This window comes from Pinus tabuliformis, chromosome X (genome assembly GCF_031772625.1).
Source record: "Pinus tabuliformis cultivar Carrire ecotype Pingquan chromosome X, CPIR1, whole genome shotgun sequence".
Lineage (NCBI taxonomy): Eukaryota > Viridiplantae > Streptophyta > Pinopsida > Pinales > Pinaceae > Pinus > Pinus tabuliformis.
In genome coordinates, this window is record NC_142308.1 from 1,659,839,270 (window position 1) to 1,659,852,602 (window position 13,333).

Genomic DNA, 13,333 nt, shown 5'->3' on the forward strand with positions numbered 1-13,333 from the left:
ATCCTGTCAGAGTTTGGCTTTCAGCAGCACCATCCGACTACACTTTGGTGTGATAATCAAAGTGCCATTCAGCTATGCAAAGATCCAGTCCAACATCAACGCAGCAAACACATTGAACTGCACATGCACTTCATCAGAAAGCTCATTCACGACCATGTTCTTGAAGTGCAATATTGTTCAATAGATGATCAAGTTGCAGACATCTTCACAAAGGCTCTCACAGAGGCGAAGTTCACTAAACTTCGATTTATGGTTGGAGTTCAGGAAGTTGTCACTAAGGGGGGATAGGCTCTAGTGCCTCCTTCCTTCTCCTATTGTGCCATATTTGTAAATCCTTCAATCCTATCCCAAGTTGTTCTTAAGGGGGGATGTTAGGATATTCCGACACATAGGAAATAGTTAAGTACAACTTGGTCTAGTGTAGAGTTAGGTATAGAGTTAGGTAAAGTGTGTTTCTTTACCGTTGTACATTTTGTAACTTACAATCCGACGGTCACGATATGTAGTGATCCGACGGTTCATTCTCTCCTCGGTATTACCGACACTTGATCCGTGGCTTGACACCCGATTGGTCCATGAATTCTATTTAAAGCGCATGGAGGGTCATTTGTAGGGTAATCCGTGCATGAGAGAAACATATGTAAATTTTCATTCTTTTATTAAATAATTGCCTGAAGTGGCCGCGTTGGCTCAGGCCGTGTACTGTTTCCCTCTTTGAGGGTTTTAACCACGTCAAAATACTAGTGTATTGATCTGCGATCTGGTTGTGAGCGGTGTCCTTTTGGTGTTCTGTCTGAGGAACTTACCCTGTAAATTCCTACAATATTTTTATATATATTTTTCATTTTCTCTTTTTGTCTGCCTAGCATCTTGTGAAAATAGGTACAGGCCATATGCATATGCTTTTTAGCATCTACAAAATGTAATTTTGTCATTATGAATAAAATTACGACTTTTTCCACGGGAAAATATATATATATATATATATATATATATATATATATATATATATATATATATATATATATATATATATATATATATATATATATATGTTAACTTAGTTTATAATGTAACTATCGGTAATAATATCTTTGTAGCGGCTCTTCTGTGGCTGCGGCTCTTTGTAACGGCTCGGCTCTTCTGTGGCTGCGGCTCGAGAACAATAACAGATCTGCGATCTGTTGGATCGACTCTTTGTAGCGGTTGGGCTCTTCTGCGGCTCGAGAACAATAACAGATCTGCGATCTGTTGGATCGACTCTTTGTAGCGGCTCGGCTCTTCTGCGGCTCGGCTAGAAATTTATAACATCGGCTCTTCTGCAATCTGCGGGATCTGCGGCTCGACTCTTCTGCGATCTTTCTGGATCGGCTCTTCTCGATTGGGCATTTTCTCCAGTTCCGGATCGGCTCTTCTGCAATCTGCAGGATCGGCTCTTCTGCGATCTGCAGATCTTCTCGATTGGGCATTTTCTCCGTTCGAATTACAGCCACATTTGTGGCTCTCCGCGCCACTGCAAATCAAATGCATGGCCGAGGTTGTCCGCTTAGTAATTAACCCACCCTACTTTACTTCATCTGCGGTAAAGGCTTGGGAATAAAGGTTTTGCGGCACTTTTGATCTGGGGCTCTTCTACCCGCTCTTCTCTTCTGCGGCCAGGTCTTCGGCCAGATCTTGGGCCTTCTGCGATCTGCGGCTAGATTTGGGACTAGATCTTGGACCTTTCGCGGTTAGATCTACGGCTTTTCATCCATTGGGCCTTTTCTCAAGATGGCTCCCAGCTTCGCGAAAATAGTTGTTGGCTCAGCTGTGTCCGCCTCTGAGGGGCAAGCTCCTGCCCATATCGTTAGTGAAGCCCCAGCGCCCACTATCCAGGTGGTTCAGGCCTCACTTGATGAAGCTTTGAAGTTTTCTGAAAGTGCCCTAATCTGCCGATTCAATGGTTTTTGGCCGCGACTGACAGCTCTCCACAGTTGGATCTCGGAGGTATGGAAGCCTCTAATTCCTGATGCAATTAATATATACCCCTGTGCTAGGGGTTTCTTTATAGTAGATTTTGAAAACCCTGAAAGCAGACAATGTATTCTAGATTCTGGCCCTTGGTTTTGGGAAAAATCAGGGTTATTCATGAGGCCATGGAACCCATCCTTTGATCCCTCAACAACAGTGATAACCTCAGCACCAGTTTGGGTGAGATTGCCAAACCTACCCTTGCATCTCTGGAATTTCTCTTCGCTAAAAGCCATTGGAGATGCAATTGGGAAATTTTACTGCAGGTGCCCAGCAACAGAGGAATATGCCAAAACCACCTATGCACGCATCTGTGTGGAAATGGACTTCAGCTCCGGATTCCCAACCGAAATACACCTAACAAGTAAAGACTATGTGTGGAATCAGAAACTCGATTATGAAAGTGTCCTCTTCAGATGTCGATCCTGCTTTGAGACAGGGCACCTAGCCAAAAATTGCCCAAAAGCCTCCCAGAAAAATTTTGTTAGAAAAAATCACCACAGATCTACATGGTGGGAAGGAGCACAAAAAGAACACTATACTGTCATCAAAGAAGAACACTCTCGAGAAAACTCTGAATCAGAAGAAATCGAGCAAGAAAGAAACAACTCTCAAGACAAGCAGGGGGAAAGCCCTTCCCAACCACAAAAGAGTGAACTCGACAACCCCTCAAGCATCAACAGTGATGAAGATTCGAACACCGCACAAAATAAATCTTCATTTAACAACAAAGCATATCTCATAGACCAAACTTCTTCTCCAACTATCTTCAAAAGGGCGAACATAATAGATCTCGAAGCTAAGACACCAATCAAGGAGATGCAAGACAAAGAAAGTTGGAAAACTGTAGAGAAAAAAAAGAAAGCTACAACGTCAATCTCGCCAAGAAAGACGCGGAGCCAAACAATTAAAAACTAAATTATAGGTCCGATAGACCAATTTGGTCTCAGTGGACGTTAATCACCATCATCATCATCATCATCAACTATACATATATGGGATATTAAACTCGACTATATATATTGACCATGGTGTATATTATCATAAGTACGACGGTGTATCGACCAGACTATATATATTGAGCTAATTATACGACCCAGTGTATTGAACCACCACTTATATATACTGAGCCACGTATGAATCAACACCAGGAATCACGCTCGTTGACCTTTCAACCGGCGGAATGTTGCTTGACTGCTGGGGACGAGACTTTTTTTTTAACAGCGTGTGCATGTCCAGACTTCCTCATCGTTGTCAAAACAATGACACGATCTATAGACTTCCTCGTTGGTTGTAGGAACAATGGTCACAGTTATGTAATAAATGTTGACTGCAATCAGGTAGCAACAGCGAAGGGTTAGAGTGAGCAGAGCGTCGGTTTTGTCTAGGAAGCGAGGGCACGGCCAATGGAAGCAACGGGGGTGTGATTTATGCACGGGAAAGCACGATATCGAATACAGTGGAATGAGAATTACTGCACACATCAGTGGGTGGGAAGATATTAGTGGAGTTTGATTGGTGTTGTGGAGGGGTGTATGGTTGTGATAAAGGAAAGTGTTCCCTCTGCAAACAGAGGCAACCCCTCTAAGCCCTAGAGTGGGTCTAGTCAAAAACAAGGATAGATCAACAATAGGTTCCCTTAAATAGTCATAGTTGGAGGCCTACCTCAATTGGTGGTTGATGGAGTTCCGTTGCGCTATTCCAGCTTCTGCTTCCTTCTCCTAACAAGTGATCGACCTGAAACAATGCAAAGGAAATACAACAAAGCATGTAACTGGAAAACAACAATGATCTATTTACTCACAAAGTCAAGAAGTCATGAGCTATCAAGTAAATTACATACAAGACATAGGAAAACATCATTGATTGTATTAATAATGAAATAAGAGCAAGCTTACAACCAAAGTCTTGACGTCACAAGCCTTCTCAGAGGGATCTAGCCAGCATGTTCCTCAAGCATTCACTCTTTGAAGATGGATCTCCCAACATGCAAGATTCTCTCTCTCACTTATAAGTTTTACACAAAGTTAAGGGCACTTCACAACCTTCCACAAACTATCAACAATCCCACACTTTTCACACTCACGCCAGCTACACTAACAGCACTACTCAATCCAAGAATTTACCGACTAGCCAACCATCCAAAAAACTAACAGTGCATAGCAATGGTGAGAGTTTAAATAGGAGAAGGAGTCTCCATGAAAGGTGGAAGAGTGAGCTTATCCCCAAGGAAGGTAGCACAAATGATGGAACAACCACACTAGAGGAGGAAAGGCGACACAAACTATGCCAACAACCGGGTCTAGAGTCATCCAGAAGGCCGACTGTTGGAACAAATTCTCCCAATCTAGATCATTGCGGGGGCATAACTGAGCTTTAGCGCTGACATCGCTAGTGAGAAATGTAGCTAGTCAGATCATCGCTAAAGATAATAAGTAACCTCGCGCTAGAGCATGTAATCGGACCATCGCGGGAATCAGATGTACTTTCGTGTTGGCAGCGCAGATGGACTATTTATGAGCGCCCTTCATCGTGTATATTAAGTCCACAGTCGCGATGAGGCATATAACTTAGGAAAAGTGGGTCATTTGGTAGCACAAGAGAGCATTTGTTCAATATGAGCATGTTTGACTTGGACACATGACATAGTAGAAGGACTGGAGTGAAGGCAGTGACAAATTACTGTGTAACAGATGCCCCCTAAAGTATGAAGCCCGAGAGAGTGGGAGGGCTGAAATGATTTACGAAACTAACTGAGCTAGAACACCATCTGGAAGAACCTGCATGTAAGTACAACTGATATCTCTGATAATGAAGTACATATAGTCTAGCATGGGCGCAGCCATCCAAAAGACATATGACCTAGGTCTGTGGTATGGACGCAGCCATCCAGCTAATAAGACCATGATAGTGATAAAGGTATGGTCACAGCCATCCATGAAGACTCAAGTATGGTCGCAGCCATCCATCAATGAGTCACGTAATCATGAACCAATCCACGCAGCCCAAACATGTGTAATCTGAGTTCAGGGTCTTGAACCCAACCGATCGTAGTACAAATTCTATCATGTGAATAGATGTGCTGAGGTCGAGCATGATAGAAAGTCACTTGATTACCGGTCAATGATGAAAAGCCGTTAACAAGCGCGAGAGAAAGCACCAATAATGCCAATGGTTCTCAAGGTACTATCTAGCACAATCCACGAAGTGTGAAAAAGGAGTTGAAGTCGAACACTCATGGAATCACCCAATCGACGACCAATGATGAAAGTCAACCATCAGGTGCGAAGAACTTGCCATTGAGGCATGCAAGCTCTAGGGTACCAAAGGGGATCTCTAGATCAATATCCTGGATAATGAGCTGATGTCGACAGGAGACGACCCATCGCAAGAGGGCCATAATGTTTCCCTCATCAACGAAACGAGATAAGGAACAAGTGGTAGATGGCGAAATAGAGTATCAGAGGAGAAGGCAAGGGTGTAAACTGCGGAAGGATTATACTCTTGAACATGTCAGCGACAGGACTCCGGATGGTGGCAGCGTTCAGGTACCAAGGGTCAGAGGCACGATGGAGATGGTGTGAATCGGATGGAATGAGGCTAAATGGCAACCCAAACCCTGCGAAAGGAAAAAATGACGATGTATGGATGTCCCAACCCGACAAGAAGCAAAAGTGTTTATGTTCAAGAGTGACTAGCTTCCAATGATGATTTCCAAATTTTCCCCACCATTACTGGTCAGTACCCCTATTATTTTTGAAAACAATCTTGAAGGGGGTAGCATATGCTTGTAATATAAGTTCGACCGTCAGTCGAATCCAACCTAGTAATGGTTTAGCGAACCCTAGGGAGGAGAAGCTCAAGTCTCGTCATGGTGACGAGTCCAATGTCGTCAGGGTTTAACGAGTCCGACATAGGTAAAACTCGGAGTCTTTTTCATGTTTAGGGAGTTTGAAAAAGACAAGGAAAAGAAAACTCCAGGGGGGTCCTTTTTCGTAGATTTGTGTCTCTCGAGCCCGAAAAAGTATAAAACGATACTCGAAATAACCGCTCGACCATTACGATCAAGTAGTACTTTTCGTGATTAGTGACTTCAACCTGAAAAAGTAAAAAAGTGATCGAAATCACGTCGTTTTGTAACCAGTAACAAACCCGAAACGACAAAGGCCAAGCAATATTTTTGTGTTTACACGGTCGGAAAAGAGCTTAAAGTCGACCGCCTCTTATTTCGTTTCATGAGTCAAAATGGAAAACTCAGCAATCTTTTCGTCTTTAAACGGTTGGAAAAGAGCTTAAAGCAGACTTCCATTTTTATTCTCTTTAACGAGTCAAAAAGGGAAGAAATACTCGGTAACCTTTTCATCTTTTACGATTTATAAAAGGACTTAAGGGTGACTCGTCCTAGAGGAGCGAGTGGTATAAAGGGTAGTAACTGGTTCCGACAATGATGGAACTGCTCAAAACATGTAATGGTCAAGAGGCTAGCTAATAAAACCACTCATCGCTACAGTTCCTCAGGAAAGGAAAAACAACCGAGTGAAAGCATATGATCAGCCAAAGAAAAAGCATATGGTGGCGATGGAATGAAACAACCAAGGCTCATATAGTAGAGTTTAGCAGATAAAAATGACAATCACGAGGTGTAAATTATAAATTTTTACACAAGCTAGAACTATGGAGAACTCTGCTTGGATTCGGTTTCATGTTTACACAAGCTTGAAACGAAAAACTATGCTTGCTATAAGTTCGCATGCCCCCAGCATAATGACGCAAATCGAGGTACATGCGCCCCAAGCTTCATTGCATTCAATGAAGTGGATGGAATGAACGTTCACTTTCGAGATCTTGGAAAGACTCGACTTGGATTTTACGAGATCTTAATCAAAGACTCGATTTGGAAAGGGAGTTGTTTCATTTTTTAATTAGGTTGACACAGTAAAAGAACTATCCTCATAACCCTTGTTTCATTTTTTAACGAGCTTGACACAAGATTAGGAACTATGCTCGAGACTCCTTGTCTCATTTTTTAACGAGCTTGACACAAGACAAGGAACTGTGCTCCATGACCCTTGTTTCATTTTTTAACAAGGTTGACACAAGATCAAAACTATCCTCGGGACTCCTGTTCATGGGCCATATGAAAACATGGTTCCCAAGAGATCTTCACAGGATGGAAGAACTACGCTCTAGGAGGAACACATATCATTAGACACCAATGGCAGATCAGGTTCCAATGCCCCCGGTACATGATGTACAAGACCATCTGCATGATCATCAGCAGAGGCGGAGACGGAACGGGTAACCACATAATTGACCTGTGGCAAGGAAGGTACGGCTTGCAAATAAGAACCAATAGGGGACGACAGCTGCACAGGAGGCACCGGGGGACTGAAGAACGATAATTGATCTATGGTCACCATTCTTCCATTGTGTGGAAAACAAACCACATGGAAAAGTGAAGAGACAAGGGCCCCCATGGCATAAACATAGTCACAGCCAAGAAGACTGAAATCTAAAGCACCTTGGACAACCATAATGTCTATATAGAAGGTTTTTCCCTCAAAGTAACAAGAAGCTTCGGGAGGATCCCTAAAGGTTGGCTGGTTCCTCCGTCAAACGCCAACAGATTCTACGTGACTGGCACAAGTTGTGGGGAGCCCAAAGCTTACCAAGTAGTGGAAGGCATGAGACTAACTGACGCACCCTCATCCAAGACAGTGTCGGGTACTGCCTTATCATAGGCATGTACTGCAATCTGGAAAGGCACATAGGATGGAAGGTGGAATGCAGTCAAGTGACTCCAGTCGAAGGAAATGACCGAACTAGAACCGAAGAAGGACTCTCGTGATCAGCGGGGATAGAAGGGTCATTTTCAGACTTAGAGAATCTGATGAGACAAGGAGAACATGAGCATGATGCTCTTCCAAAACAGAGTCATCAACAGGTGGTAAACCCAAGTTGGCACTCTCTCCGACCAATGGTTGGTCTAGAACAGGCTTAGCACAGCCAGGCTCGGAAAGAGGAGGATGGACAAGAGAAGAATCTAATTCAATCTCTTTTCCAACAGGGAGAGGGTCTGAAGAGAGCCTCTAATAACCAATGGGAAGTTGGGGGAAGAAGCTGTAAGACTTTCCAAAACGGCGGAAGCTTTATCCATGAGCGGACAAAGGTGAAGGGGATGGTGGCCTTCACATAGCCTACAGGGGAATCGAATCTTCCCTTTCTTCTTACCACTACCAATTGATAGGGTAGCATTGTCATGAGCTTCAGAGGATGATGAGGGATGAGCCGGATCACGAGACCATGCTTCTAAGATCCTAGGAATACCAGGACAATCACGAAGAAGATGGTCACCCTTGCACAATTTATAAGGAAACTTCACCTTCCGCGGAAGAGCAGAAGGTGGTCCGACCTGAGATGTACTCGGAGCAGTAGCTGCACAGTGGCCTCACATTTATCAGACTTCTTCTTCTTCATTATCTTCTTATTCTTCTTCTTAGTCTCCTGGTTACTAGATGTGAAACTTTCACCAGGCAAAGGAGGAGAGGAGGAGGAAGAAACAGGGGAAGAAGGCATAGGCTCAACCTTGGAATCATCGTGTCATGGTTCGGACAAAGGAGACGGTGGAATAGGAGTCATGACACTTGGGACCACCGCGGTTGAAAACAACCAAACGGGTAAACCGATGGTTAACCCAGTCAAGGACAGTGTTGCCATATACGAACCACCGGCATTTCCAAAAGGTGGAAACGGACTAGGATTCCCATCTGGGGAAAGACCTTGGCTGGTAGACTTGGGGAATGTTTCCATCGGGAACGAGCCTGAAAAACAATAGAATTGTAATGAAGAACTCTAACTGTTACCAAGAATATTTTGTGGGCAGTAAATTTTATGTCATAGGAACAAAACTTGACCTTTTCATGTTTCAAGAGTAGAGAAAAGGATGAAAAGGTGACTCTATCTCTTTCGAGGTTTAATGAGCCTGAAAGGACAAGTGCTCAGATGGACCTTTTCTTTTATGGAGTCCGAAAAGTAATGAAAGTGACTACTCTGGAGAACTAGGCAAAAGGTTTACCAAACAACCCGTAAAACTGCATATACACCTTGGCAGTCATATGAAAACCAAGGACTTTCCGTACGGCAGTCAATCTTCCCGAATGCTGTGTTTGGTGCATTACAGTTTGCAAGGCGGAAGACACGACTTCCTAAGGATAAAGGATGATAACCTAGTGGGGTCTCCCAACATATACTCGACGGTACATGGGAGCACAATTCCGTACTAGACCACTATTGAGTCACAAAAGGAGGAATCACCCAACCTTGAGTGAAAACAAAAGTGACTAGGTTTAACGACGCCGGAGCACGTCTCTAGCCTAGACCTCTAAACAGTGTGTGTTATGTTCCAATGTGTTGTTAGGTTTATTCAGTTCATTTTAGATTTGATATTGAATTATGTTTCAGTTTTCAGGCCTTACCGTATGTATACAACAAATCCTAGGATGCAGCTAGAATGAGCAAAAATATCCTTTTTCTTCAATGAACACCTACCTATGGGAGGGTAGAGAGATCATTCCCAAACCAAGACAACAAAGGCAGTCACTCAATCCATACAGACATCAGTTCCTAAAGTTCACGGATACTACTAATGAGAGATTTAATCATTCGCTTTCCAATATGCAAACTTGAAATGCAAATTCACTTTCACTTTCGTATACTAAATGGATGCAATCCTTTTGATTTTGATGTCTTTAAATCTATAAGAAACAAATAAGCAACAAGCAAGTGTGGAAAAAAACCGGTTGATCCAAACAATTGTGATCTATGTTCGGTAGTGAAAAGAAATCGAATCAATAGCAAAGATTGGTTCAATAACAGTTACTAAACAATCAACCAAAAACGAGTAATGGGGAAGGTTCAATCAAACCAACAGAAAGCTGCAAACGAACCTTGAACAAACTAGCAACAAAGCCAACTGATTCAAAAAACTTGAAATAATGAACTAGGTCACACAGGCAAAAAAGCAAGATTCATTCAACAAAGCTGAAAAAAGAGTGCCTTAACCATAAACAGTGAAAAACAATCTACTAAGCAAGTGAGAAAAGCAAGGGACCATCAGGACTGATGGACTCAGGAGGCAGAATTGAGAAAATCAATTCTACAGCAATCAGTGCAGGCAATACACAAGCAACTAGCACTGATAAAGAACTAACCGCAGCAACAGAGCGATGTCAGCGCGGAAGTACATGACTTTTCCACGATGGTCATATTTTCAGAACCGTCGCGACTGTGAGAGATAATTACGCGATGCACAGGATATTACAAAAGGGTGAACACGATGACAGCGCGACTGTTAAATTTTAATCCGCGATGGTGTTCAAAACAATGGCAGGCAAACCAACAACTCCCAAATCAAAAACAGTCAATCCTTAAATCAAATAGAGGTATTTCCCAGATCAAGCCAGGAAACTCAAAAGACTGATAACTAATCCCCAAACTTCAAAAGAGACCAAATAAAAAATCAAAACAAGAGCAAACAAGGGAAGAACATATGCCAAACTCCCCAGCGAAGTCACCAATTTGTGATACAGGAAAGTGTTCCCTCTACGGACAGAAGCAACCCCTCTAGCCCTAGAGTGGGTCTAGTCACAAACAAGGACAGATCAACAATAGGTTCCCTTAAATATTCATAGTTGGAGGCCTACCTCAACCGGTGGTCGATGGAGTTCCGTTGCGTTGTTCCAGCGTCCGCTTCCTTCTCCTAACAAGTGATCAACCTGAAACAATGCAAAGGAAATACAACAAAGAACGTAACCGGAAAACAACAATGATCTATTTACTCACAAAGTCAAGAAGTCATGAGCTATCAAGTAAATTACATACAAGACATAGGAAAACATCATTGATTGTATTAATAATGAAATAAGAGCAAGCTTACAACCAAAGTCTTGATGTCACAAGCCTTCTCAGAGGGATCCAGCCAGCATGTTCCTCAATCATTCACTCTTTGAAGATGGATCTCCCAACATGCAAGATTATCTCTCTCACTCATAAGTTTTACACAAAGTTAAGGGCACTTCACAACCTTCCACAAACTATCAACAATCCCACACTTTTCACACTCACACTAGCTACACTAACAGCACTACTCAATCCAAGAATTTACTAACTAGCCAACCATCCAAAAAACTAACAATGCATAGAAATGGTGAGAGTTTAAATAGGAGAAGGAGTCTCCATGAAAGGTGGAAGAGTGAGCTTATCCCCAAGGAAGGTAGCACAAATGACGAAACAGCCACACCAGAGGAGGAAAGGCGACACAAACTATGCCAACAACCAGGTCTGGAGTCATCCAGAACGCCGACTGTTGGAACAAATTCGCCCAATCTGGATCATCGCGGGGGCATAACTGAGCTTTAGCGCTGACATCGCTAGTGAGCAATGTAGCTAGTCAGATCATTGCTAAAGATAATAAGTAACCTCACGCTGGAGCATGTAATCAGACCATCACGGGAATCAGATGTACTTTTGCGCTGGCAGCGCAGATGCACTATTTATGAGCGCCCTTCAGCGCATATATTAAGTCCATAGTCAAAATGAAGTAGATAACTTAGGAAAAGTAGGTCATTTGGCAGCACAAGAGAGCATTTGTTCAATATGAGCATGTTTGACTTGGACACATGACACAGTAGAAGGACTGGAGTGAAGGCAGTGACAAATTACTGTGTAACAATGGTGACAACGGAGACAGGAATTGTGGCACATCAGAAACAGGGATTGTGACATAGGAAGTGTTGAAGAATTAAGGGCACTAGTGTTTGTTAGGATTCTTCACTGCTTGATAACAATTTGTGAAGCACTTTTACAATTATCTTATCTTGATCTTCTTCTTATTATTAGTGTGTGTGTTTCATCAAATTGCTACCAAAAACATAAAGATAAGAACACAAATGTTGGCTCTCTGCCATGGACAAAACCTCTCTCTCTTAGAGAAGACAACCCTTTGGTAAGTTTCTCTTATTGAAGCTTCTTATTGATCACTACCAAACCCTAGACGCTTGACTAGGATGTCCTCCAAGCACAAGTCAAGTCCTCTCCTATTTTATGCACTTTGTTTCCCAGCACACAGACTTCCTTATTCTTGCATGTTTCTCCCTATCAGTTCATCCTCCTTCTTTGTTTCTAGTCTAGAGATAGACCTTCCTTGAGTGAGCCTTCTAGATGAGATGATCCTCTTCTATCCTTTGCTCAAGTAGACTTCTTATTTTGTTGATCAAACTAGATCCTTCTTGAGATATTGGTGTATGATTGTACTGATGTTCTATTGCCCTAGTTTTCTCACATGTGGAGGGTACCCTTAGTGAATTAGGGTCCTTTCACCTTCGCTAGAGAGTGAGACTTCTTTGCTTGACTTGGGAGGCCGTGCAGACCTAATATCTAGCCCAAACACTAAAGAATCTTGCACTGAAATTTTATTGTTGTTATATCCACAATTTGTCCTCCTTCTCCTTGCATGTGTGACTATTTCTATCCCTAGAAACAATCCCCTACACTTTTTCTATATTCCTCCTTTCTTTGCTTGTCTTTGAGACCCCTAGACTTGCATTTCCCCTTCATTTTCTTGACTTCCAACTTCGCTGATTTCAGAGCTTGTGTTATATGCTTTATGAGGGAGTGGACAGCCTCTATATATTGAGGATTGTCCCTCCTCTAGGCCGACATTAGGCTAACATTCTGTCTTCAAGCCAACTTGACCATATCTTCATTATTTTCTTCATTTTGCTTCATTTGAATGACGTTGTTGCATGGAGAGGACTTGGGACTTTGCTTGGAGGTATCTTTTGACCTTTATACTATTTTATTCATAGTGTAACACGCCCTCAAAGGGTCTTACATAAATAGATTGACTCTTGACTTCCTAGAAGCACTTAAGCATGTGCTTGACCTAATTCAATGAGCAAGAAACTCATTAACAAATATCATAAATAATTTCTCTTTTCTTGAATAAATACAAAAGTCAAACTTACATTTATGAAGACCAAACCTAGTTACACTTCCTTCAACACTCCTTCTTAACTAGGGAGGTATTCATACAACATTACAAGGTGTTTGGCTATGTTTCAATCTTAAAGAATTCACATAAGAGAAACTAGATTTGCAATCCATCTGTTATAGCATCATAATAACCAACATTGTTTCCACAGCAAGGCTTTGACTGACAGCTCTATCTCACAATAGATCATAGCACAATGTTGCGAGACCAATGACTTATAAACACCTTAGTCATTGTCTCTCAAGGTACATACCCACCCGGGTGTTCACTGAG